This window comes from Vicugna pacos, chromosome 15 (genome assembly GCF_048564905.1).
Source record: "Vicugna pacos chromosome 15, VicPac4, whole genome shotgun sequence".
Classification (NCBI taxonomy): Eukaryota; Metazoa; Chordata; class Mammalia; order Artiodactyla; family Camelidae; genus Vicugna; species Vicugna pacos.
In genome coordinates, this window is record NC_133001.1 from 33,344,231 (window position 1) to 33,369,706 (window position 25,476).

Genomic DNA, 25,476 nt, shown 5'->3' on the forward strand with positions numbered 1-25,476 from the left:
TTAACATAAATAAAACTTCTAGAAGAACTTCCAGACTACACTCTATTGGATTAAGGAAGCTAGAACAGAGCATTTTCTTCAGTGATCATCGTGAAAACGCAGTTTCTCAAGCTCAATCTTGCTAACCAGTCGATCTGACAACACCAACACCCCCGTCCTTCAGCGACAGCTTGTTTCCCTGGAAGACATCTGCTTTAAGATACCACGAAGTATTCTGTTTAAAACGCAAATCCTATTTATGAAGTCTGCTTTTCTTTCTCCCACTCCAAGTTTACCTTTCTGCTTTCAAAAGACAAGGATGCATTTTGATTTCTTGGCATTTTCTACCATCTCCCCTTCAGCCATACAGTCACTGCCCTTTTATAGAACTTACGATGACAGTGCTTGCTGGGATTTGAAGAAAACCAAAGTCCTGGGATATTAAACAGGGCTTCACTCCACATCAGAGAACTCGCTCCCAGGCCACCTGTTAGAGTTCCCGTGAGGAGGGAGGACAAGGTCACTAACCACACAGAACTCTCCTGCCGCCTCCATACTACTTGCTGGCTTTCTTAGCAGCAAGTTCTTGCTCTCTCCATCCTCATGGACGTACAGACAAGAAAAGGCAGCCCTTCATTCATATTGCTCTGGGCCCTGCAAGTTACACCACTGGTCTTGGCCACACTCGTCATCCAAAACCAGACCTCTCAGGTCCAGTCTGGCATCTACAGATTTCTTTCTCTGAAGCGGGATGCAATGACTCAGCACACTTCCCTTTCCTCTCCGGTGCCACCACTGCGTTCTTTATTCCTTGGGCCTGCCACCCTCCCAAGTCGGCTGAATGACCCTTAACGTAGTGGCTCTCGGCTTCTCAGCTGACACCAATGATGCCATTTTTCAACTGAAGGTCTTACAGATAATTACCAGGGAAACGAAAGTAATGAACACAGAGGCGGTGAAAAGTTACTAACAAAGCAAGTGGCAGACCACTTATACTCCAGCCCACCTGTTTCACTGCTGTGAGTGGGACAAAAGAGCCACCCCCAGCAGCCCTGAAGAGTGAAGCCGGAAAGAACAGAACCTGCTTGGGTATTCTGTGGCTCACCAGAACCGATGATCCCCAGTTCTCCGGGCCCCTAACTCCCAAGGAAGGGAAACCCTGAAGCATTTTCTCAGAGGGCAGGACTCCATGAGGACCCAGGAGCAAGTGAGTCAGATCAAGGTCAGAGGATGGGGCCCTCTCCTCTGCGAGATCTGGGCCACACCCGTAGGACACATCCTATGGCGAGACCCATTTTGAAGAGAACTCTGGTGCTTCAAGAAGTGAACTTTGCAAAGGTCACACAGCCAAGAAATGAAGGACCTAAACCCAATCTGCCTGAGACTGGAACCCCTACCCTTGACCCTCTGCTGCACACTCTTCCACGACTCTGGTCTTCTAGTGCAGTTCTGTTTGCCTCCCCACTATTCTTCCTAAAGAATTTGTAGCTGCTGTATAAATAAGTGGTGCCAATAGAAACAAGGGGCTGCCCCCCAGCCCTATGCACCAGCAGCTTCCGGCCCCAGATGCAACTCCGCACTTTGTGGGCAAGAGGCCTAGCCAGTTCTAACTGCCTGGGGAACCAGCCTGGGGACAGGGTGGGGACCAGGTCAAGGCACACCCTGTCCACTTTCCAGGGAGTGGTACTCAAGGAGACGGTCCTTACAGGGGAGAGAGGCTTTAGAGAAGAGGACAGTGGTGTGAGGTCACAGCACAGGAGACGCTGAAGGGAAGGACCGGGGACATGGCAGCAGTGACACATGGCCATGCAGAGAGGGAAGCCATTTCCAGCAGCTGCCATGAACTGGAAACCACAAAGAAAGGAAGATCGCTAAATTTTTAGGAAGCCTTGTATATATGGCAGGCTCCCTAAAATACCTCTGCTGCCTTTCTAAAGGAACTTACGGTCTTAACAACAAAAAGTTCAAGTCTTCTGAAGTTAAATTGTTGTTTCTTTGACACAGTATCAACATGCACTGGGCCACGTGAGACTCCAGGATTTCCTCAAGTTACAGAAGACAAATCAGCACCTTCCAACCATTTCAACTACTTGGGAAATAACCAGAAGTCTCTTTCATGATTCATCCTACCCATGAGTTCTGCCACCAAACTAAAACTCCAGTAAACACTAGACCCTTTCTTTTTCCCCCAATCAAAATAAAAAATTTTTAATCCAAAAAATTAGACATTAGAGTTTTTAGACATTAGAGTTTTTAAAAAGCATTTCAGGAGAAAAGGAAAATTCTAGCAAAACATAATCAGCTCCCTGGAGAGAAAATAACCCATTTATCCAATGACTAGATGTATGGCCTCCAAAATGCTAAAACTAAGGTTTGATGATGGAGACTTGGCAGGGATGTGGGTTTCCCTAACAGGCATCTGGTTTCCAGGTGAACATTTAGACCCCAGAGGACTCTGGGAGCATGTACATGTATTCAGAGATAATTAGTCATCATTTAGTGGACTGTTATGCCAATTTTTCACCTCAGTGAAGTCTCTGGTTGAGAGTCCATTAAATTATATTTGCTCTTCGGAGCCTGACTTTCTGATCTACAAAGCAGAGAAATGAAATAGTGATACTCACATCGTATCTGGAGATGAAATTAAGGACGTTATGTTCACCTTAGCAGGGAATAATTCACCTAGCAAAAAACCCAGGGGAAAAAATGGTAAAATGTCAGAAGTAAAAATTCTGATATCAAGTTAATGTCCAAGATGCTGAAAAGATGATTGAACTTCGCTAACAAAAATGGGTTTTCTAAACTCATAAGGAAGCCATTCCCTGAAATAGAGCCTGGGTCCAGGCATACAAGACAAGGGGAACATTGTTTTCCTTGGACTATAATACAAGCCACTCCAATGCAATCGGATTCTCAAGTAGACAATGAATTCCCATAATTTTTACCCAGATCTTTCCTAAGAGCCAAAGTTGCATGCGGTCTGTCATAAGATATTTAGGATCCTAAACAACCAACAGTCCCAGTGTCATAATTTTTTCCACTTTTTTTAGTTGGGGTAAAATTCACATAAAATACAACGTACAATTCAATGGCATTTAGAATATTCACAATATTGCACAAGATTCACATCTAGTTCCAAGGCACTCTCACTCTAGAAGCAAACCCTGTTAAAGGGTATTAGTCACTCCCATTCCCCCTTCCCCCATCCCCTGGCATCCACTAGCCTGCTTTCCTCTACAGATTAACCTATTCTGGGTACTTTACATAAATTAAATCATATAAATATGCAATCTTTTGTCCCTGGCTGCTTCTGTGTAGCGAAAGATTTTTGAGATGCCTTCATGCTGTAGCATGTATTAGTACTTCATTTTTCACAGGTGAGTAACATTCCCACTGTGTAGATAGATCCCATTTTGTTTATCCATTCATCAGGTGATGGACATTTGGGTTGTTTCTACCTTTTGGCTATCGTAATTGTTGCTATGAGCTGGGGCCCTCTTAAAATAAATACTTTCTTCCTATAAAGCACTTTATCAACCTCAGCAATTTGCATCCAATACCTTTGATCTTCCCTATTCATTTCTCAGGATTCCTTCTCAGACACAAAATGTATGTTTCAAAAGGTATTAATTGCAAGTCACTCTACCATCACTAAGTGGTAGGACCCAGGTCCTTTGATTTTTAGTAGAGAGCTCTGGACCCCACACAATGAAGACTTCTAGTCCTTAACACTATCTCCTTTACATCTGACATCAATTTTCCTTGGGAAGGTGAGGCCATGAAAACCCATGCTTCAATCTCCATTCCAAACTGTAGCTAGACTAAGTTCCTGGAAAGTTGGGAGTGCTCTTTCTCTTTATAGTCCAGCACCTGATAGAGTGTCTGTGTAACACAGTGCTGGCACCCCAAAAGGTCTGGAGGGAGCAGGAGGAGAAGGATACGAAGGAAGAGACAGAAGAGGGAAAGGAGGACACACACTAGACAGACTCACGATGTCACGGTTGGGAGAGTATCTGTTCCTTTGAATTCCTGAGACTGTGCCCCTTTTATACCCAATGGGAACATGAGTCAGGGGAGCTGTGGACAAAGTCCAGACTGTAGGTAAAAATCAGTGGTGCAAAGTGCTGTGATCAGATGCCTGACGCATCAGCAAAGTTCCTGCCACAATATCAAGCTCTGTTTTGAAACAATTTCACTACCTAAAAACAAAAACAAAATGAAAACTAAGAGCAGTAGCAAAAAATACTTTCTAAAGGAGTCATTCCATTATCCCACCACCAAGGTTATAATGCCCACACTGCATACTGCGTCCAGGAGAAACAATGGCTCTGGATACGTGGTTCTTCTACCCCGGTAGGCCCTGGATGTACGATCTCACACACACACACACACACACACACACACAGTAGAGTTTCTAGGACACTGGACAGGTCCTGGAAGATGGATTCTGATCCTGGAACTACTCCAGAACCATAAAGCCTCAGAAGCCTGTCCAGTCCATATTCCTAGTCATTTCCCTCTCTCAGAATATGTAAGCAATTATTTTCCTGCATTGTGCTGGGGTAAGTGGATGGCTGCTCACAGCTGGACGTGATGGGCCTAGGCCCGCCAGCTGAGATGGATGGGAAACTTTTTTCCTTTTAAAGAGCAAACAAAAACCCAGTGAACAAAAATCAGAGGTTGTTCCCCTATGGTAACAACTTAGTACTTAAAATTTTCTCTTTCCTTTTTCTTGTTGGAACTTTCCCATTAGTGTTCTCTAATCCTCACAGGGACTGTTTGAAGTAGTCAGTAGTAACCCCATTTCATAGATGGGGAGACTGAGGCTAAGTGTAATTAACTGATCTATCCAGCTAACAAGCAGCAGACCCACTGCTCTGAATCAGGCCTAATTAAATCTATTGTTCATGATGTGATTTGTTCCCAAACTTGGATATGATCCGATTCAGGGAAGCGTGTTAAAATACAGATTCCCAAGGATGGAATCGTAGAATCAGTGTTTCTGACAAGCCCCTGGAGCAGTCGGTCTGGGTTCTAACATCCAGAAACGACTGCCGAGCTGACACTCCAGCCCTGCCGTCTAGAAAGCTCACAGCTGACAGGTGTTCACAACGGCCCATTAACTGCCCGCTGACTTGGCCTGACCAAACTTTAGTCAGGCTTCTCTCCTCCCCGTGGGCCTCTGAACTGTGGCCCCACGAGTGAGCAAGCACTGACGTGCAGAACACTGAGCCCTTGAGAGCCCATCCTGGGAACAGGCCCACTACAGCGAGAAACATTTCCTGTCTAACCACCCCCTCCTGCTGTCTGCCCACCCCCTGCTCACTTGCCAGGTTTCCCTTCAGAAGCCCTGCTTCCCCCTCCCCGTACAAGAACAGGCATTTCCTGGTTGCTTTCGAGACGCCTGTAGATCCTGAGATTTGAGTACGCACCCTATTACAACGGTCTCTGAATAAAGTTGCTCCTTACCCAAGTCCAGATTTGTTTTCACTTGACAAAGCCTTCAGCCACTGAGTAGGCCTCAAGCTTCACAGAGGCTTCTCCGTGGGTAAAATAAAACTGCAACACCATTCTGGGTTCTTTCATGTATGGAGCAAACTAGCTGGGAGCCTGACCCCACGGCCAGCCTTGGGTGCCCTCCCAGCTGGTGTGTGTCTGCGCATGGAGGGCACTTCTGAGCTTAGCTTCAGGGCTCAACTCCTGGCCTCCGAGCATCAGGCCTGGGGGGGGGGGGGGGCAGGGCAAGAGGCTTGATATTTTCTTGTTTTTCTCAAAACTCAAAGAAGATAGAAGTGTCTGCCATGAAATACTTCTCTCCAGAGGTGCACCACGTGCACACAAGCATCCTCCAGGGATGGTTCACAGATTCGTCACGGCCCCTCCCCTCTCCAAAGAAATCTTGAAAACTGACTATTTTCCTCCAAGGAGCTGCCTCCCCCAGCTTTCCCTCCACTCCAGGTGGAGACGCGCACACTTTTCATCAACCGTGACTGAGCAAATCTCAACAGCATCAGCTGCCTCCACATGCCCTGCATCTCCCGGCTCAACACTTGGCCTTTGCTTTGCAGAACTCTTGCCAGTAAATCACACCCAGGCTCCACAGATGTAAATTTTATGGGAAGAGGAGAATGCCAAAGAATGAAATTGAAACATCTTTTTTCTAAATGTAAAATTCCCTCCCACCTCAATTAGAAGGCATTAGGCCATCTTCTAGTCTAAAGCTGAAAATGATTTTGTTTGATAGTTATTTCCATTAATCATTCCACAAGTATGCCCTATTACACAATTCAATGATGTTGCCAATTTTGTCTTTCAAGCAACAGCAGAAAGAGACACAATCTCTCACTTATTACTCTTAGAAAGGATACAAACACGAGAAACGCCACATGTGTAGTGCTACCAGCCCAGCACTAAAACTTCTGAGAGGTAACAATTTGTCTTTTCTATTCCTCTAGAAGCTTCACAATAAAAGGTGACCAATAGGTTCACAAAAAGCAGCGTGTGTTGGGAAGGAAAACCCAAGAGTGAAAACATCAGGTTTAAATTTCAACTCACCACCTGTCTAAGGCAAGTGGGGTCTTATGCCTAAGCTCATTTAACCACTCCAAGTCTTGGTTTCTTGATCTATAAAAGTAGGCATGAATGGCTTACAACCCAGCTACCTCGTTCAGTTGAGAAAATGAGGCAATTTGAAAGCACTTTAAAAACAGTAAAGTGTTTTAGAAAAGCAAAGCAATAAACAAATACGCAATAAACAAATATGCAATGTCATCATTAAAGCCTTTGTCTCATCTCAGCACAACTGCCGTGGACCTTTTACATCTCCAGAGAAAGGCCGACAATTCTCACCTTTGTAATACAATCCCAAAGTCCTCATGAAGGTTTTTCTCTAAAAAAGGACTGTACAGGCGAATGGCGGTGTTTGTCAATAAACATCAAAGTGCATAATGTATGCAAATCCTAAGACAAATCTTAGATAATATATACACTAAATGTAAGTACAGCAGCACTGTGCTTGTCTGATGCCTCGTTTGAGCTCTTAAGAGAATTAAGCAATCCATTTGCATAATTCAGAGCTGGTATAAATAAAGGTACAGATTTTTTTTGTCTCCTAACAGACAAGAAACTTGCAATACTTTTCCCAAACAGATCTTATCATAACATCCTGAATATATTCTATTTTTCATGTTGGACCTGCCACGGAGAATTATTGTATTTCCATCACTTTATGGAGAAAGCTCAGAGGCACAAAACAAACAAATGGGTCAAAAAGAGCTTTTGCGTATCTCTAGTTCAGGGCCTAGAAAGGAAGCTGCAAGCTTCTTTCTTACTCGAGTTTACCTCATGGGGTGAAGGCATCTGCAGGGCCGGCGGGGAAAAGGAAGACCTTGTGGAGAGCTGGAGTTCAACCCTGGGACTTCAACAAAACTGTCAGCCCAAAACTTCCAACCAGAGCTTAGTGTACCGGGGCCCTTTTCCACCAAATCACACTCACCTTCAGGGATGCTCAGAATGAAGCCTTGGGGCCAGCAGCAGAGACGGGACAGCCTACTGAGAGCTGCATGTTCTCCGGACCCACAGAGACAACTAAATGAGAACCTCCGAGGGTGGAGCCCAGCATCGGTTTAACAAGCCCTCCAGGTGATTCTGATGCACCATTAAGTTTGATCTTCTCTGCTTACTCCGGGGTATACTGGAAAATGCAGGGCATCTCCAGTTTTACAATGCTATTCCTAGTGCCTGAAGTGGTCCTGGGTTCAATGCCAGCTCCTTTCATTTGCCACTTTTTATCATTTTTATAGTAAGAAAAAAATTTAAGTCATGTTGAAACCATGGGTAACCACTAGTCAAATCCATTTCACCTGCCGACACGAACTCAAGGTCGTTTTAATTGCGACTTGCACGTCTTCCAAGCCTCACATAGCCTAAACAGTAAGTTATTTTCCAGGAACTTGGAATCAGCTGTGTCTAGTTTGAGCTGGTTAAGACTGGATAGGACCGCCTCCCCCTCCAACTGGGCATGCGCTTCTGGTCGGTGACCTTTTGACGTCAGAGGGCAGAAAATTCCGCCCTAAGATCAAGCATTTTTCAATATGCAGAGGCCAGTAGCTTAGTAACCCCTTAGCAGAGGGGAGGTTACTGCATCTTTTTCCAATTATCTTTCCCCACACTCCCCATGCCCCAGACCACCCTGCTTCTTTATTCTTTATTCTTTATCCTATAAATATCCCAAGCCGGTTTCCTTCCGGTGGATTTGGGACTGGTTCTCCGTTTCCACCGTGGCTGCCTTGTGAATAAACCCTCTCTTTGCTGTAAACCTCAGTGTCTTAGAGTTTTGGCTTGCTGAGGGTTGACCAAAACTTGGCTCAGTAACAATGTGCTTCGGGGGAAAAAAAATTGAAGAGTAAGCAATACAGGACAAATAGAAGACACCTGTGATCCCACACCCCAGAAATAACCACTCAGGACTCCTGCACTCCACAGCTCCCGGGCTGTGCATCACACAACCCTCATTACATAATGCGGCACTCTTGACCACAATTCATATTTTTGTGACTATCTTCCAAATACATATATCCTCCAAATTGAATCAATGTGATGGTAACTACCGTTTTAGAAACTGCTTTTTTTTTACTGAAAGGTATGATCATGAATATTTTGTCTTTAATGTTTCTAATCAGCCATCTTATTTTTAATGGCAGTGGTCCTTTTATGAATATAAGTTATTTTGTTAATTGAAGTACAGTTGCTGTACAATTATGTATATTATGTAAGGTACAGGTGTACTATCTAGTTATTCACAGTTTTTAAAGGTTAAACTCCATTTATAGATATTATAAAATATTGACTAGATTCCCCATGTGATACAATATATCCTTGTGGCTTATTTTATACATAATAGTTTGTACCTATTAATCCCCTACCCCACTATAGCCCCTCCCCCTTCCCTCTCCCTACTAGTAACCACTAACTTGTTCTATCAGCAGAGTGGTCCTTTTTGTGGATTTACGATAATCTAAGAAATCCCATATTGTTTGATAATTTAGATATTTACAATTTGGAACCCTTATAAGTATTACAATAAATAACTTACTGTTTCTTTGTGCTTACCTATGATCGTTTTGTGTGTGTGTGTGTGTGTGGTACAGTCTAGGCAGAGAAGTAAAGAATAAGATTTGTTCTCTATTTGTAGAGCTGTGATTCTATTCTTCCCAGCAGCAAGTACTAATCTCTACATTCTGCAATCTTCCTGCCTTACCTATTTATGCTTGTTCAATAAAATGCATTAGGCTTTCTCTGTCTTTACCACAGAAGCATTCAGTTCAACAAAGAATCTGTAAGACAACACATTAATTGGTCTTGATGTTGCTGTGTTAAACAGAATTAAGATCCTATGGTAGTTCTATTTTTAATTTTTTTAAGAACCTCCGTACTGTTTTCCTTAGCAGCTGTGCCATCTTATATTGCCACCAACAGTGCAGAGGGTTCCAGTTCCCCCACCCACTCCCCAATACTTGTTTTCCAGCAATCTCATTCTTACTATATATGCAAAAAAATTAACAGAAGGATCTCAAAGAGATTGTTGCAATATGTAAACTCCCAGCAGCATTATTCACAATAGCCAAGAGGTAGATGCAAACCAAAAGTCCACCCACAGCTGAATGAATTAAGAAGATGTGGACTATACGTAGAATGGAATATTATTCAGCCTTAAAAAGGAAGGAAATCCTGTCACATGCGACACCATGAATGAACTTTGAGGACATTACGCTACGTGAAATAAGCCAGTTGCAAAAAGACAAATACAGGATGATTCCACTTAAGAGGCATTGACAGTCGTCAAATTCATAGAAACAGAAAGTAGAAAGGTGTTGCCCGGGCCTGCAGGGAGAGGGGAAAGGGCAGCTATTTCATGGGTGTAGAGTTTCGGTTCTGCAAGATAAAAAAGTCTTGGTGATCAGCTTCACAACAACATGTATGTACTTAATCCTACTGAACTGTACACTTAAAAATGATTCAGATGATCAATTTTATGCTATGTGTTTTTCACCCCAGTAAAAAAATTTTTAAATGCCCTCAGCTCCATATGTAAGTATGATCTGCTGGGCTCTAATGTTTTGTGTGCTCACTCATAACACCTGTTTTCTAAAAGAGTCAAACTCAGAGAAGCAGAGAACACAAGGATGGTTGCCAAGGGCTGGGGTGATGGAGAAATGGGGAGTCACTCACTGTTCAACAAGATTAAAGCTTCAGTTGTACAAAAAAACAATTTAGGTCTGGAGATGTGCTGTTCAACACAGTGCCCATAGTGAACAATATCATATTGTGCCCTCAAAAATTGTAAAGTGGTTAGAGGCCAGTTGAGTGTTCTTACCACAATAAAAAATAAGAATAGAAATTCTCACCCTCCCTAATAATTAAAGCAATGCAAATCAGCGAAGGAGAGAGAGAACTGATCCCTAACACCAAGATACAGTTTTCTTTTTAGACAGAGAAGGCCTGATTATCCACTGCTTCCCGGCATTAGTACTGCCCCCTACAGCTGTGCAGAAAGCTAATTAGCCCAGGTAAGTCCTCTGAGCTGAAGCACAAAGGAGAATTTTCCCTCACGTTCCTGATGTTCTTTGCTCACTGGAGTTCAGCTCCTTTCCAGGATCTGGAATGCCTGAGGGGCCCTCTTCTTCCCTTTTCCCTGGGAGTAAATGGACCTTTAATCAATTTGCACCCCGTGGAGGTGAAGCACCTCTGGAAGGAACCGTGTTCCTGTGCACTCAAGAACTGTTGGAGACACCTCAGCCTTCCAAGGAGCTGGTTCAGAACAGAAGGCCGGCAGGCACTTCCTAACCCTGGAGTTCTGGGGTTACAAGCTCGGGGCCAGCGTGGGGCAAGCAGGGAAAATCCACGAGTTGGTACAGCACAGAGGCCCCTGGGTGGAGCACTGCAGTCATTTGGCTCAAAGCTGCAGAGCCTGCTCCAATGCACCAGCTTGGGGAGGACATGAGTCACACAGTAAAACTGAGCAGGGGCGCACCTCTCTGGTCCCTGTGTGCCCAGCACGTCCAGCCGGGCAGCGATCCAGCTCACGTGGGCTGGAGGGCATCCGGTTTCTCCTTCCTCCAGGTTATCACTCGATCTGCCGTGTTCTTTTCTGCTGTTATGGCAGATGCTAGAACATATGAACGGCAGCGAAACGGATCTAGGGAACAAGGGGGCCGAGAACCACGTACAGGTGGACATCACCAAGGACGCCACTCCTCCTTCTGCAATGATTCCTCAGGGTCCTCACCTGTGAACTGGCGAGAATGGCGGCTGTCCTCCCCTCTTTCATTTGCAGGCTCTTAGGCTGCGCCACTGGTGGATCCCCCCCCCACCTCCCCGGGGGCTCGGCTACCGCCTTCAGCGTCTGGGGGGTGGGGGGAGCCCTGAGGTAACGGCGCATTAATGACGTCAGAATTCAGAAACACGTGGGGGCCTTGTTTTGCTCACTTGATATGGTCTCCTCCCACCCCTTCCTCCTCCGCCCCCTACTTGGAAGACTGTTCTCCCTTAGTCCTCCTTCCAAGTCACATCAAGCCCCGCTCAGCCGGCCGGCAAGCTCTGTCGACCACCCAGCCCGCAGCCCGCAGCAGGGTCTCCTGGAACACGCACTGTTCCTCCCAACCCTTCCGGGCTTATGCCTGCCCTTTAGATTTTTTGTGTATATGTCTCATCTCTACCACTAAGTTATAAGCTCCTTAAAGTCCGAGATGATGGGGAGTACCCCATGCGTGTCCTGCCATGCCTCCAATCACGGCATTTGTCCCAAGAAAATTACCAGAGGCACCCGGGATTGATGCGTGGCAACCAAAACGCAACAGTAATAACCACTCCAAAAGTTCACGTCCTCCCAGCAGGGTCTGAAAGAGCAGTGACAGTCTGTCCTCCCCCGACTTATCACGGTCGCCTGCTCCCTAATTCTCTCCATCCTGGGACCCAAACCCCCAGAAAAGGCAGTTCTCTTCCCTAGTTCTCCAAAGACTCTGGTGATTGCTGGACCAGGTTGGGGGTGGGGTGGGGTGGGGTGGGGTGGGGGTTGCTAAAACATCCCACAGGTGGTACTTTAATGGCAAAATTCCAGACTGCCTCCACTTTCCTCAGAAACAAGCACAATAGCCTCAAAAATTCTCAAAATCAACAAAACGCTGTATTCTAGGGGGAATTCTGAACCGAAATGAGTCAGGATGGTGGAATTCCAGACAAACGGGGAATCACTGACCAGGAAGAAGACCCCTCAGAAACAGGGGACACTGATGTGAAAGGTGCTGGGGCCCAGGGGCAGGCAGAGGAGATGGCAGGGTGGGCCCAGGAGGGGCAGGCTTCCCTGCTGCTGTCTCCAGTGACCCACTCCCCGGGGCTCAGTCCCTGTCTCCTCACTGATGTTTGTCATTTATTTAAAAACAGAAAGGCTTTTGTTCTTCAATCAGAGATCATGTTTAAACTGCAAATACCCCCAGTGTTTAAACTGACATCAGGATGTAAATGGTTTGTGTCAGATCCCTTCCTTAATACTGGCTTTGACAGCAGAACAATAAAAGGAGACTCACTAAATGAAGAGAACAGAAAAGGAACAACAGGGGCCAACAATGAATTGTATCTCTTTGTGTAGCCCTGATCACATCTGCTCTAGAATAATCATAAATCAACAGAATCAAAAATAGCAATTTACTCTTGTAGAATGGGTTGTAATCGACAAAATCCCTTCATCGCAGTGCCTAAGTTGTTTTCCAGAACAATTCTGTGAATTGTTCCCTCTTGACTGGTAAAGAAAACCAGTCTCATGGAGGCAAAGTGGGACCTCAAGATATAACACATAGAATCAGGTCTCTAAGCTTGGTCATACGCCCATGTGTTCAGCAAAGAATTATGAAGGACCTACTCTAGGCCAGATGTATGCCGGTGCTGGGGATAAAATGAAGGGAAAATCGCACACATACTGTCCTTATGGACCTTGGGGCTATTTAAGGGGACAAGTGCTAATCAACTAGCAGCAGACATAAACGTAGTCTTAACAGCTGGGATAGGAGGAATGCCAGTGATAATAGGAGAATAGACCTAGAGCCAGCATTCCAGAAACTCCGAGAAAGCCAGCAGGGCAGCAGGCAGAGAGCAAGGGTGTGGACAGTGCAGATAGGTTGGGAAGGTCGCCGAGAGCTGGGTGGTGCACAGCCTGGTTTGCAATGGCTTCTGCTAAGTCCACTGTCTTTCTGCTAAGAACAGTAAGTGCCACGATGTTTTAAGCAGAAAGATGTTTCTGAGAAGTATCTGTCTTTGGCCAGTGGTATCATGGTCCCACTTGGAAACATTTTGAACTGAACTAAAGTAAGGGAGCCACAGCCCCACCCCTTGCCGAAGCCATCCAAACCTGAGGATTTCTTCACTTGTCACAAGGCCATGATGCCTTCCTATTTCCGTCCAACCAAACATCTCTAGCAAGCCCACCGTGCAAGGTTCTGTGCTGGACACCACTACCAACAACAATGTCTCAGACCCAGACTCTGCCCTAAGAAAGGAGTCATGCAGACAGAGAACCGGAGAACAAAGTAGGGAATAATGACCACCTCCTGGTAAAGGGACAGGAAATAATCACAGAATGACTGCGCTGCAATCTTTCCTCAAGCTCCTGAACACTTGGGTTTCACTGTTTTCTGAGATTTATTATAGCAGAGAAGTCAGAGTCTGTGCTGATTCATTCTGTTTTACGCCGTCTCTCATTTCACTTTTCTAGACACATGTAAGTTTATTCCTGCACCTTTTTAATTCAAACTTTGACTCTGAGTCAGGTCACTTTTCAGTGATTTTGCTGAAAATATAGATTGTTTTCAAGCAGCCTAGGTGAATCTTTTTTCAACTCAGGAAAGTTTTTAGGCTTAAATACATTGTTAGTTAATGCGTCTATTTGGAATGCTCTGGTACATCCTTGGGATCATATAAAATGATTAAGCTGGTTCTCTGTTCTCCACTATAATTATCCCTGGGTGTGTCTATACATCTATATATACATACACACATATATGCACATACACTGAGATACACACATGTCGGATGCACAAGTACGTATCATCTGAAATGTGTATGAACAGAATAGCATCTTGTCTTTCATCTTTGTTCTCTCCTTGTCCTTTTCTTCTGAATTCTGAGCTACTCCGCCTTCCACATCACTGATTTGATGTCCTGTAATGTCCTTTCTTCTCATTACTGCCATTAATGAGAACTTAAATTCTACTTCATTTTTTATTTTTTTTCACCTTTCTTATTACAGCGGTTGCCTTGACTACATCTTTGGTTGTTCCTTCCTTATGGTTTTCTGCTTTTGTTTCATAGATACCATGTCTTCTGGCTTTTTTATGGAGGCAGCTAAATAATTATTAAATTTTCCCAAATGGTCCCTATAGTAAATAATTTTAATAAGTCTGTTCCTCCTCTGAATTTTCAGGATGATGTATCTTCTCACTTATTTTGTAGAAAGATCTGTCTCAGAGGAAACATATGCTTGTTGGGTTTTTTGTGATTTTTATTAAAAATCAAATGAGGAACTATCTATCCAGGACTGCATTTGCCAAGAGACAAGGAGTATGAAATGCCCTTGTCCCAACTCTCTGTTCCATTTAGACCTTGTTTAAAATCCTCAAGTTCATAGGTTGTTGTGTGCAATTCTGACCTGTTTCCGGTCTTGAATGGACCTTCCTCAAGAGCAGCTCTGCCAGGCTTCCATGACATCTTTCCCAGCTCTGACTGGCTGCTTTCCTGGTGTGTTAAACAGATGGAGTAAATAAAGACCTCTCTGGGCACCTGCCTTCAGCCCATTGCTCATGGGGTCAACACCAAGGAGGGTATTGTAAACCCCGTGAGTTTTCCCACCACCACCACTTCCTGCCTGTGGAGGTCCCAATCTCTGAATGTAAGTGTAATAATGAAAGCAAGAGAGATTACACTGTGACAACATTAAATTAATTAATGCATCAGCCACACAGTAATGGAGATGTACACACAGTTCTCTGGATGATAACAATCCTGCATTTCACATGTGGATAGCCCAGTGGAGTGGTTACAAAGGGTGCTCTCTACCTACTCTTAGGAAGGCAATCATAATTCATTTCTAAGCACAGGTGGGCTACTGGTGGTGTTTTTCAACCTAGTTCTTCAGCTGTGTAGTTTGTGGAGATTTCTCTCAAGTCTGGGCAATGGGCTATCCATCATATTCCCCATATATTTTTAGTGCCTTACAGGGAATTTTATGCAGAAGCTGAGAGAGGTTATGTAGAGATTATTTAAATCCCACTCACTACATGTTTTTTATAGAAGTTTCTTCTCTTTAGAATCAGGACTCAATTGCAAGAATGAACTCCAAAGCTAAGAATATGGCAGGATAGGGAATATGCAGACTGGAAAAAAATCAGTCCAGCCCTCCCAGGTCTGCACACCCTCATCATTTGTCAAATGGAGAAACAGTAATGCAAGAAGATTAACTTTAACCCTCCAGTGTGTGTCCTGCCCGCCCTTGAGAGAAATACTTCTGGGAGCACCAGACTATGATCTCTGCCTGGAACCTGCTTGGTAATCAAACCCAAAATAAAAGCAAATATAAATGTAAAGGTTCAAGTGTGAGCTAAGATCTCTAGACCCTGGGTCTAGCTCTGTCCCTACCCGGCTGAAGGACTTTGGGGAAATTCCTTGACTCCGAGCCTTGGAGTCACTCATGCACTACAATTGGTGGTTCCCAAGTAGAAGAGATGTTACTAGGAGGAGGCACCACACACATGAGAAGCGTGGAGGCAGATGAAGGACTGACAACCCCAAGACCTCTGCCCTAAGGGGCAGCCATGTCTAAAATCTTGTGGTTTTATGAAAGCCAATATACTAAATGAGAAGTGGTGTTCCTGGGTGATGTTTGCTCCCACATCCTGAAAGCCCGTAACTTCCCTGAACTGTCAGGAAATGCTCTTGCCAAGACTTTGGGAATGGCTTAGCCCTAGGCTGCTTTAGGGCTGGTGTGTGCCTTCCAAATGGTAATGCTCCTGAAACTGCCAAACCAGCTGTGCTGGAGTCAAACAATGACAAACAATAAATGTAAAACCCATTAAACCAAAGCAGGCACAAAGTAGTTTAGGCAAATGTGTGTTGCACAAAAGAGGTAGTGTTACTTTATTTTTTTCTTTCTTTCCTTCCAGCCGAATGGGCAAGGGGAGAGAAAATCTAGAGCACCTGTTTCAACCTGAAAGTGGGAAATGGCGCCCTCTAATGGTGCCTTTACTGTGGCTCCTGTAAGACAAGGCTACAGGGCTATGCATTCATATAGACCACAATGTGAATGGCGTTCTCTGCATTATGTACTGCACATCCTAGGCAACCACACACAACAACTCTTGTACCTACACATGTGAACCTCAGTATGGACACAGCCAACATATCCACATACACATATCCGTGCACGTGCCCTAAACATGCAGAAATACCCAGGTACATACACACACAGTACACACAACAAATAGACCCACACATAAACACAAATGCACGCGTGCAAATACCAGCACATCAAACAGCACACGTACAATACCTATGGTCCTAACAGACACATATTCACATACATAAAAGTGTATGTGCTTCCACACTTGTTACATGCATGCATGTGTTCAAACATACACAGTGACAATAAGCATACACAAGCACATAGATACAAACATACACATGAAGCTATGCCTCTGTACGTACGTCCACACACTGACTCCATGATAAATTATAATTAATCAGTGAGAACAATCATAACTCTATTGAGCATTTTTTATGTGCCAGGTAACTGTTTAGAAATGTTTGATGTGCATGAACTCATTTAAACCTCAAAAAATTCAATGAGATCTTATTTTTAATCCCCATTTTACATGAGCAAACTGCAGCAAAGGAGGGTTTAATAACTTGCCTCTGGTCATAGAGCAAACACGGACTGGAAGCATGATTTGAATAAGGGTCCGTATCACTGCTATAGGAAGGCTAATTAATTCTAAGGTGTTCGGGAGCATTTCCGTGTGAGAGAAGCGTATCATCTTAGGAGGAAAGTGGCACGTGGTCATGTCTAAGGCAACAAAGCTTGACTGCAGTGGCCTCTCACCAGCCCTTTCAAAATGTTCTTTTCCTTTCCTGATGCCTTCTCTGTGTCCATGTTCTCCCTTCCCATGTTCACCTCTGCCCTCCTACACACATGCATGCACACACACACTCATTTGAGCAATCTTCCAGATATCCACACTCACATTATGGGTAGTTATAATTTTATCTAACATTTATAGTGTGTCGATAAATGCTGGAGAGGGTGTGGAGAAAAGGGAACCCTCCTACACTGCTGGTGGCAATGTAGTTTGGTGCAGCCTTTATGGAAAGTAGTATGGAGATTCCTCAAAAAGCTAAAAATAGACTTACCATATGATCCAGCAATCCCACTCCTGGGCATACATCCAGAGAGAACCCTAGTCTGAAAAGATACATGCACCCCAATGTTCACAGCAGCACTATTTACAACAGCCAAGTCATAGAAGCAACCTAAATGTCCATTGACAGATGAATGGATAAAGGCAATGTGGTATATATATACAATGGAATACTACTCAGCCATAAAAAAGAAAGAAAGAATGCCACTTGCAGCAACATGGATGGACCTGAAGATCATCATTCTAAGTGAAGTAAGCCAGAAAGAGAAAGAAAAATACCATATGATGTCACTTATATGTGGAATGTAAAAAAAAAAAGACACAAATGAACTTATTTACAAAACAGAAACAGACTCACAGACATAGAAAACAATCTATGTTTTAGAAACCAGCGGGGAAATGGGGTGGGAAGGAATAAATTGGGAGTTTGAGATTTGCAGATACTAACTATCATATATAAAATAGATAAACAATAAGTTTCTACTGTATAGCACAGGGAACCATATTCAATATCTTATACTAATCTATAATGAAATGAAATGGAATATGAAAAGGAATATATGTATGTGTATTTATATATATATGACTGAAACATTATGTTGTACACCAGAAATTGACACACTGTAAACTGACTATACTTCAATTAAAAATAAATAAATAAAACAGAGCGTCTGCTATATAGAAGATGCTTTCCCTATATTTCTGTATTGTTTAATTCTCATAGCGTCCCCGAAAGGTATTTAGGATTGTTCCCATTTTATAAGAAGAAACTAAAGCTCAGAGAGAAAGACATTTGCTCAAGGAATCTCAACTGGTAACTGGTACAGCAGGACCGAAAAACCAGGCATTCTGGCTCCAAAGCTCCCACTCTCTTCCCCATGTCTCCCTACTTCTCTCTTTTCATCCCATAAAAATTCCTACCATTTCCCTGCACAGATCACAGAAATTGTGGAAGACAAAATCTAGTGAGCCAAAAGATTTTAAGATTTTTGAACTATAATTGCTGGATTCAGTTGTAAATGATAAAAATCATTGTGACACAATTATTGAAGACCTAGGGTCTAGGCAGAGCCCAACTTCCAAAAGAGCACAGCAATCTGCCCCCCTGCCCCGTCTCCCCCACTCCGTGGAATTTCTATCTCTGCCACCATCAGGAACCTGGAATTTGAATGATGCTATTCCAGCTGCTGGCTCCTGGGTCACACCATGCCCACCAGGATCTGGGCATCAGGAGGCTGCTTTAGAATGGTGGGTCCCAGAGCAATGCCTGCTAGACTCTCATCAACAACAGAGATGCCCCCTGCACCACCCCCCTTGTCCCTTCTGAGCTGGTTTCTGAATTCATGTCTCCTTTAAGTGCACCCAGCTCATGCAACCCAAATCCTATCCAAATCCCCCCTGCAAGGAGGACTGGGAGAGACAGCTGGTAGTTTTCCAGCTGCAGTACAACAAGGCACACAAGGAAGATGGAAGCAGGTGTTGAGAGACGTAGTTCCCACCCCATCACTTTTAAGAGAAAAGAAGTGAATCTTGAAAAGAGAGGTTTTGGCAAGTGTATTATATTCACGTTAGGGAGCCTCTCCATCACACAGCAAATAGCCCATCCAGGAAAGCACCTGCTCTGTCCAATGGTAAAGCCAATTTTCGGTGCTGAAGAAATAACGTTGTTCTGAGAACTTTTAAATATTTCACTGATGACAAGGAGGACCTTCAAAGATTGCTGTCCATTAAAGGTAGGACCAGAGCAGGGGATGACGGGCTGACCTCCCAGTCTCAAACTTTGAGAGCATCTTTCCCAACACTGAAAGAGGACAGACAGGTGCTGACTTGCCCCTCAGCCGGTCATCAGCGGTAAAGCACTTCCCAAGAGCTGTCATTTACTGGCCTCTCGCCGTGTGGACCCCGCCCAACCCTTGGCATTTCCATTCGGCACAATGAGGACTTGGCAGGGAGAGAAGCCATTCCAGTCCAGCCCAGGCGAAATGAAACACTTCTCTCTCCCAATTCTGAGGCCAAAAAAGTAAAAAGGGTTGCAATGATTCCTTTCTTCAAAAATCACCTTTTTTGAATCAGTCTGTGTTAGCCTGACTTCGTGGCAGATGGGCTGCAAGCCAGATGTGACAAGTCAAAGGAACCCAACAGTCACTTGAAAGAAACAATAAATTTTTTTAAAAAATATTTTTGAATACCTTCCATGGACCAGACACCATTCCAGGCAGCCTCTATTTTACTTGATAAATCCTCACACCAAATCTATCAAACATTTTTCACTCCCTCCATTTTGCACTGGGGAGAACAAGGAAAAATTAAGTCATTTGCTTCAAGCACGCAGCTATGCTGCTGTGGAACTGGGATTTGCACCTAAATCTCTAATTCCATAGCTCTTGTGGCTCCTATTTTATGGGTATTTCTCAGCCCTTTTTAGCCATATCCCACCCCAAAACTTTGCCGAACATTCCTTTCAGTAGCTTTTATCATAAACACAAATAGACACTCTTTTCCTTTTCCAAATACGATTTTTTAAATTGTTTTAAGAAAGTGCAGTTGATTTACAACGTTAGTTTCAGGTGGACAACAACGTGATTCAGTTATACATATACATATATAGGTATTTTTTCTTTTCAGGTTCTTTTCCACTATAGGCCATCACAAGACATTGATTATAGTTGCCTGAGCTATCCATGTTTTTCTGTTTGTTTATCTATTATATTTCATGTCCAAATACAGAATTACAGTAGATCCTATCTAGTCTACTCTTTCAAAGTGCACATGCATCCCAGCTTCTCCAAGGGTTATAATGCTACACCACTTCCCTCACCATTGCTTTGCTCCTTAAAGGATTAAAATAACATCAACCCAAGAAAAACAATTGAAAAGGAAATTGAGGCAATTCCTAAACAATGTCAAGAGTCATTAGGTTTGTAAACACGATCACCTTGGAATAAGGTATCTCAAATTCAAGCTTGGATCTCTTGGGAGTTGGAGTATTCATTTATACATTTGAGATATTCCACCTACTTTAAAGAGTTATGAAGACGAATTACAAATTATATGCTACGCAAAATGCTATATAAGCTGAAAGTCTGCACCAAAGAAGATAAAGCACTCTTTTTGCATAAGACATCTGTAACTAAACTGGCTCCTGCGACTTGAATACATCAATACTCATATTAAAAGCAATTGCTTTATTCCTTAGGTACAGGTGAGCATAATATTCTGAGAGGAATTTGTCTCAGAAGTCTATGGACATCAATTTCTGGAGAATGGAGATTTTTGTTTTGGACCCAGGAAGTACGGCCTACTAGGAAAAAAAAAAGGTACTTGTTTTAGAATCAGAAATCCTGAATCTGAACCCAGTTCCTCCACACACTAATTGAGCAACATTAAATAACTTGCTCTTCTTGAACCCCATTTCCTCATATGGAAAATAATGAGTTTACCTACATCACAGGCTTATGGTAAAAATCATGTGAGTTGCAGTACACAAAAGTTCTATACATGCATAGTAATGTTTACAGTACATTCAATACATCAGCATCCCTGAATTGACCACACATCAGAGAGCACCAAGTTATCTTAAGGGTTGTATGTCTGTGTTGCTCCTGAAGGAAGAAAAATGTCTAACCCACCTGACCAAGTACATAATGCTTTTTGATGAAGATTGAACCTCTCAGTTCCCACATCTTCTTCCCTCAAATATTAATATTAATCTCTTGTATCTCTTTAGTTTCTTTTTTGGACATTTACATCCCAATACTATTTAATGAGCAAATATAAATCATTTTCTTGATATTACTTGTAGCCTGGTTCAGCATGAGCAGTAGGCAAGAACTGGCCCTCCGCAGCGCCACCTAGTGGGTTGGGAAGCACGTGCAGACAAAACTAGTGTGATAACTGTTACTTCTCCAAGTTTTTGAGACATAATCTTATATTGCCTTCTAAAATGTACACTACACATTGCGGTATGCTAAAGTGAGAAAGCTGCTTTTATTTATCCACTTAATATCTATTAAAATGTTTTAAAAAGTATTCAATTCTTTTAAAAATAATCAAAGAAAATACTTTTAACAGACTCTGCACTCTCAGAATATGAGAAAAGCATGCTTCTAAAAATGTTTAAAATATTTTCTATACATAAACCTAGAACTATTTGTGGAAAAATTAATATTAGTCATGAGCAAAATATTTTAGCTAATATCTCCCCCCACCACAATGGCAAAAAATTATATCCTTAGTCACTGATTGATTCCAAATACCAAAGAACACAAATTGTGTTTTAGAGAGTGATAAGAAATAAGGAAAATGCAGATAATTTGGATGGGAGAATGAATACTCATGCAAAAATATATGAATAGTTATGAGGTGTTAAGGGTAGAAGCATCCTCTCTCACATAAACACGAAACTTCAAGTTGTGTAATGTACTTTTTCTGGGGCCACAAAAACAATTGAGAATAACCTTTATCTACACTGAAGAGGTAGTAGGGTAAAGGGGACTACATTTCACTGCGGGTAATTTGCCAATACCTGCCCTGGGCTGATTCTTTTTAATTAAGAAAGATAATGGATTCATGATGTCCCTGGAAAACCATCAGGCAGTATCTCAGGGAACAGATGCCCACCAACTCCATTCCATAGCAAATGTGAGAATTCAACGATTGGGTTTTTACTCTCTTCTAATAATTTTTAAGTCTGAAATATTAAACATGTGGAAAAGTATAATGAATAATGAGCACACGTGAACCCACATGAACATATCTTGACACGTTGCACAGTGTGCTTCAAATATTGTGCTTTGTGTCTTTCTTTTGTTTTGTTTTAAGGAATAAAATATTACAGAAATTGTTGAAGTCCTCTATTAAGCTCCCCCCGAATCTTGTTTCCTTTCTTCCTACCAGGAGGTAATCACAATCCTGAGATTCGCATGATTCACTCCCATGTGTGTTCTCACTACTACATCCTTCTGTATGTGTGTGTACTCACAAATCACATAGTATGGTCAACTGTAAATTTAAACATAATATAGTATGTTTCAACTTTTATTTTCTTTTTTGTTAGTGGAGGGAGGTACTAGGGATTGAAGCCAGGACCTCATGCATGCATGGCACACGCTGTACCATTGAGCTATACCACCTCCCCAAATATGTTTCAACTTTAAAGAAAAGCTATCAGACTGTATAAAACATCCTGCAACTAACTTTTTCACTCAGTATTTTTTTAAAAGTATCTACATTGATAAGTGTCATCCTGGTTCATTCGCCTAGAGTGTTGCATGCCCATGTATTCTTATATCATGATTTATTTTTCTATGTCTTATTGTGATAGATACTTCAGTTATTTGCATCTCTTGATTATAAACAGGGCTTTAAATAAAATGATTGTGCATGTCTCTATAAGTACATATGCAAATTTTCTCTAAGGTATTATGTATGGTATGGCATGTAACCCAAAGTAGAATTAGTGAGTAGGCAGATCTTAAACTTGATTAGCTATTGCCACATGAATCATCAAGGTAGTTGTTGAAGAAAGAAGTGTTTCTCTATGGAGGAGTTTGAACCGTCCATACCTGGACAACACTCTCAACGATTCCATTGGAAGTTAGTCCCTCCTTAACTCAACAAATATTGCATTGTCAGATTACTAAGGGATCTATTGGAGAAAATTTCTGGGATTCTGGCTGAGGACATAAAACTCCAAGAATAGTAAAAACATGGCAACCACTCGATTACCATTCCCTCCAAATCCATGTCGGACATCACAAATTAATCATACCCTTCTTCTCATTTAGTCCAGAAATACCCACAGAATACTTCTCAACCCCCAGCACAGTCAGCCCACTCCAATCAGTTGGTGCTGACCAAGAAATTAAACCTATCTGCCGTATCTGGCTCAAAGCAATAAAAGCAAGCATGTGCCCCACACAGGAGTCACGTGTATGAAAATGTATTACAACAAAATGTTAGCTCCATTTAATAATGCATGCTGTAATAAACGCTGGCAATTATGAAAAAATATAAAGTGTACCTAGGGAGACTAGTCAAAGATAGAATACGTTGCTTTTGTTTGTTTGTTTTACATTACAGCCTGCACAAACCTGCTGAGCATCTACCCTAGGATGAAAAAGAAATCAGCTTTCAAAATTAAAACAAGTCAGTGTCTGTTAACAATGATGGCATTCTTTTCAGCTTGGGATAATTTTCTTTTTTCTCTAGGCACAGCCGTCTTAGCCAAGGGACTAAATTTTGCCTAATTTCTTTTGTTCTAACAGCTTTCTTTGCAATATTTTCCCTATCCCTTACGTAGTATTCATTATCCAGAATGTTCAGGCTTATATTAGCAATTTTCATCACCAACCAATGGGATTTCTGAAAATGACAGCAGTATTTCAAACCAGTCTGCAGTCCTTTGCTAATACTGGTGACTCAGTGTCACGAAACAGTTGGGCTGCAACCCCTGCCTGACTCTCACTTTAGAGCTATTTTCATCACCTCTCTTGTTTTATTAAACGAATCACAAAATCTCTCTTCATTCATTTCCTTTCTAACTTTTGAAAGCACTATAATAGAATAAACTTTTTAAATCTTGTGTTGCTTCTTGTTTCAGTATTTTTTTTTTCATCATGAGCTGAGCAAGAACTCTGGAATTGCATCTACCTGGCTAGAGATATGAAATCTGTAACACACCCAAACAGAAATGTGTAGGGGCGCTGACCATCTGGTTTTGCCTTCACTAGGGACCAGGGTCTTGCCTGCTATCAAACTCCCCACATCTTTGTGTATAATAATGCCAAGATGGAATATCGTTAACTTCAGGATTTTATGAAGACAAAAGGAATTATCAGAATGACTGAATTCACATGTGCTAGGAAACTTTACAAAGAATTTACTACACATATTTATATGTAAAGGTACATAGGGCTTAGCTACTGGTAATACACTTTGGTGGCCATGGCTTTGATGGCCAATTGTGGTGGTCTTTATCCAACCTTGGTGTGGCTCCCCATCATTATTCTTTCCCTAGATGGTCTTAAATGTGAACCCTTCTTGCTCTCACAGATCATTTGCAGGCTTCTATCATTTTCCCTGGGAGACTTCTATCATTTTCTCTGTCTCTGCCTCCACACCCAGAGCCTGCTGTCTGCATAGCTGCTTCACTGTAATTCTGAGATTCATCTGAGCACCGTATCACTAGAGGAGCAGTGGAAGCAATGTGTTCTACAGTAACGGAGACACAGATGGATGCTACATTTGCATCGTACTGGGAAACTTTCTGTGCAACATCAATAGCTATTCTCTCCATCAAGGTCATTTAGGAGTATCTGGGGCATTATTATTGAAGTACCTTCAAGCCCAGTCATTAGACCACACATGTCCTTTGGTAGTCACGGGGAACCATCACAAGCGACTGATCTGTTTTCTGACCTTCCTGTCCTAAAATATCCTGAACAGTAGAGCAGAATCTTGGCCACTAAAAGGAGCTGAATATCATCAATGACAATAGAAGCGTATTTTCACGGCCCTCTCTGGCTGCAAGGAATTTGCAGCCACAAGAAATGGAGATTCACTGACTCAGATAGTAGAAATGGAAACAGAGATATGATGGTCAAGTCCTAGTTAGCTGTAAGTCCTGCTTCCTTCATGAACCCTGAATGTCTCACCCTACTCATTCATGTCTTCCTTCTTGGAACTCCTGCTGCATGGCATCTCTACCATACATTATCACGTGGCTAGACACTAAACTGTATACTCTGCCGCTGGGCGCTGCGACCTGTTTTTGAGAACAAGTGCCCCCAGTGCACAGGAGTCCCTCTCGGCATCTACCTCGTAACTAGGCACATGTCACATGCTCAGTAAATACTACCATTTGATAGCAGAGCAGTCATGACTCACTAAGGACGTGACTCACTAGGCTATCTCCTGTATAGCAGCCTTCCCCAAATAGAAGCTCATGCCACAAAACCAGACTCTCTCAAGCAGACCCACTGTCAGGCACTTCTTCTTGAAATGGAGTGGACAGAGGATGAAAGTTGGATGGTAACCA

At 42.8% G+C, this 25,476-nt stretch overlaps 1 protein-coding gene across 20 annotated transcripts in view; it reads right to left on the reverse strand.

Annotated features, from left to right (window-relative positions):
• LOC140685731 (uncharacterized) overlaps window positions 1–25,476 on the reverse strand; it is a 340,524-nt gene that overhangs the window by 216,885 nt on the left and 98,163 nt on the right. For 2 of the 20 annotated variants that reach the window (XM_072937862.1, XM_072937863.1), the window contains exons 1-2: window positions 11,267–11,352; window positions 9,239–9,314 (exon numbers count right to left, since the gene is read on the reverse strand). The exons of 8 other annotated variants lie outside the window; for them this stretch is intronic. The gene's annotated coding sequence lies outside the window, so the exon portion shown is untranslated. Of the gene's footprint in view, window positions 1–2,603; window positions 2,662–3,970; window positions 4,073–7,474; window positions 7,556–9,238; window positions 9,315–11,266; window positions 11,353–25,476 lie in introns of those variants that run through there. 10 more of the 20 variants (XM_072937850.1, XM_072937853.1, XM_072937865.1 and 7 more) reach the window with 8 other exon arrangements.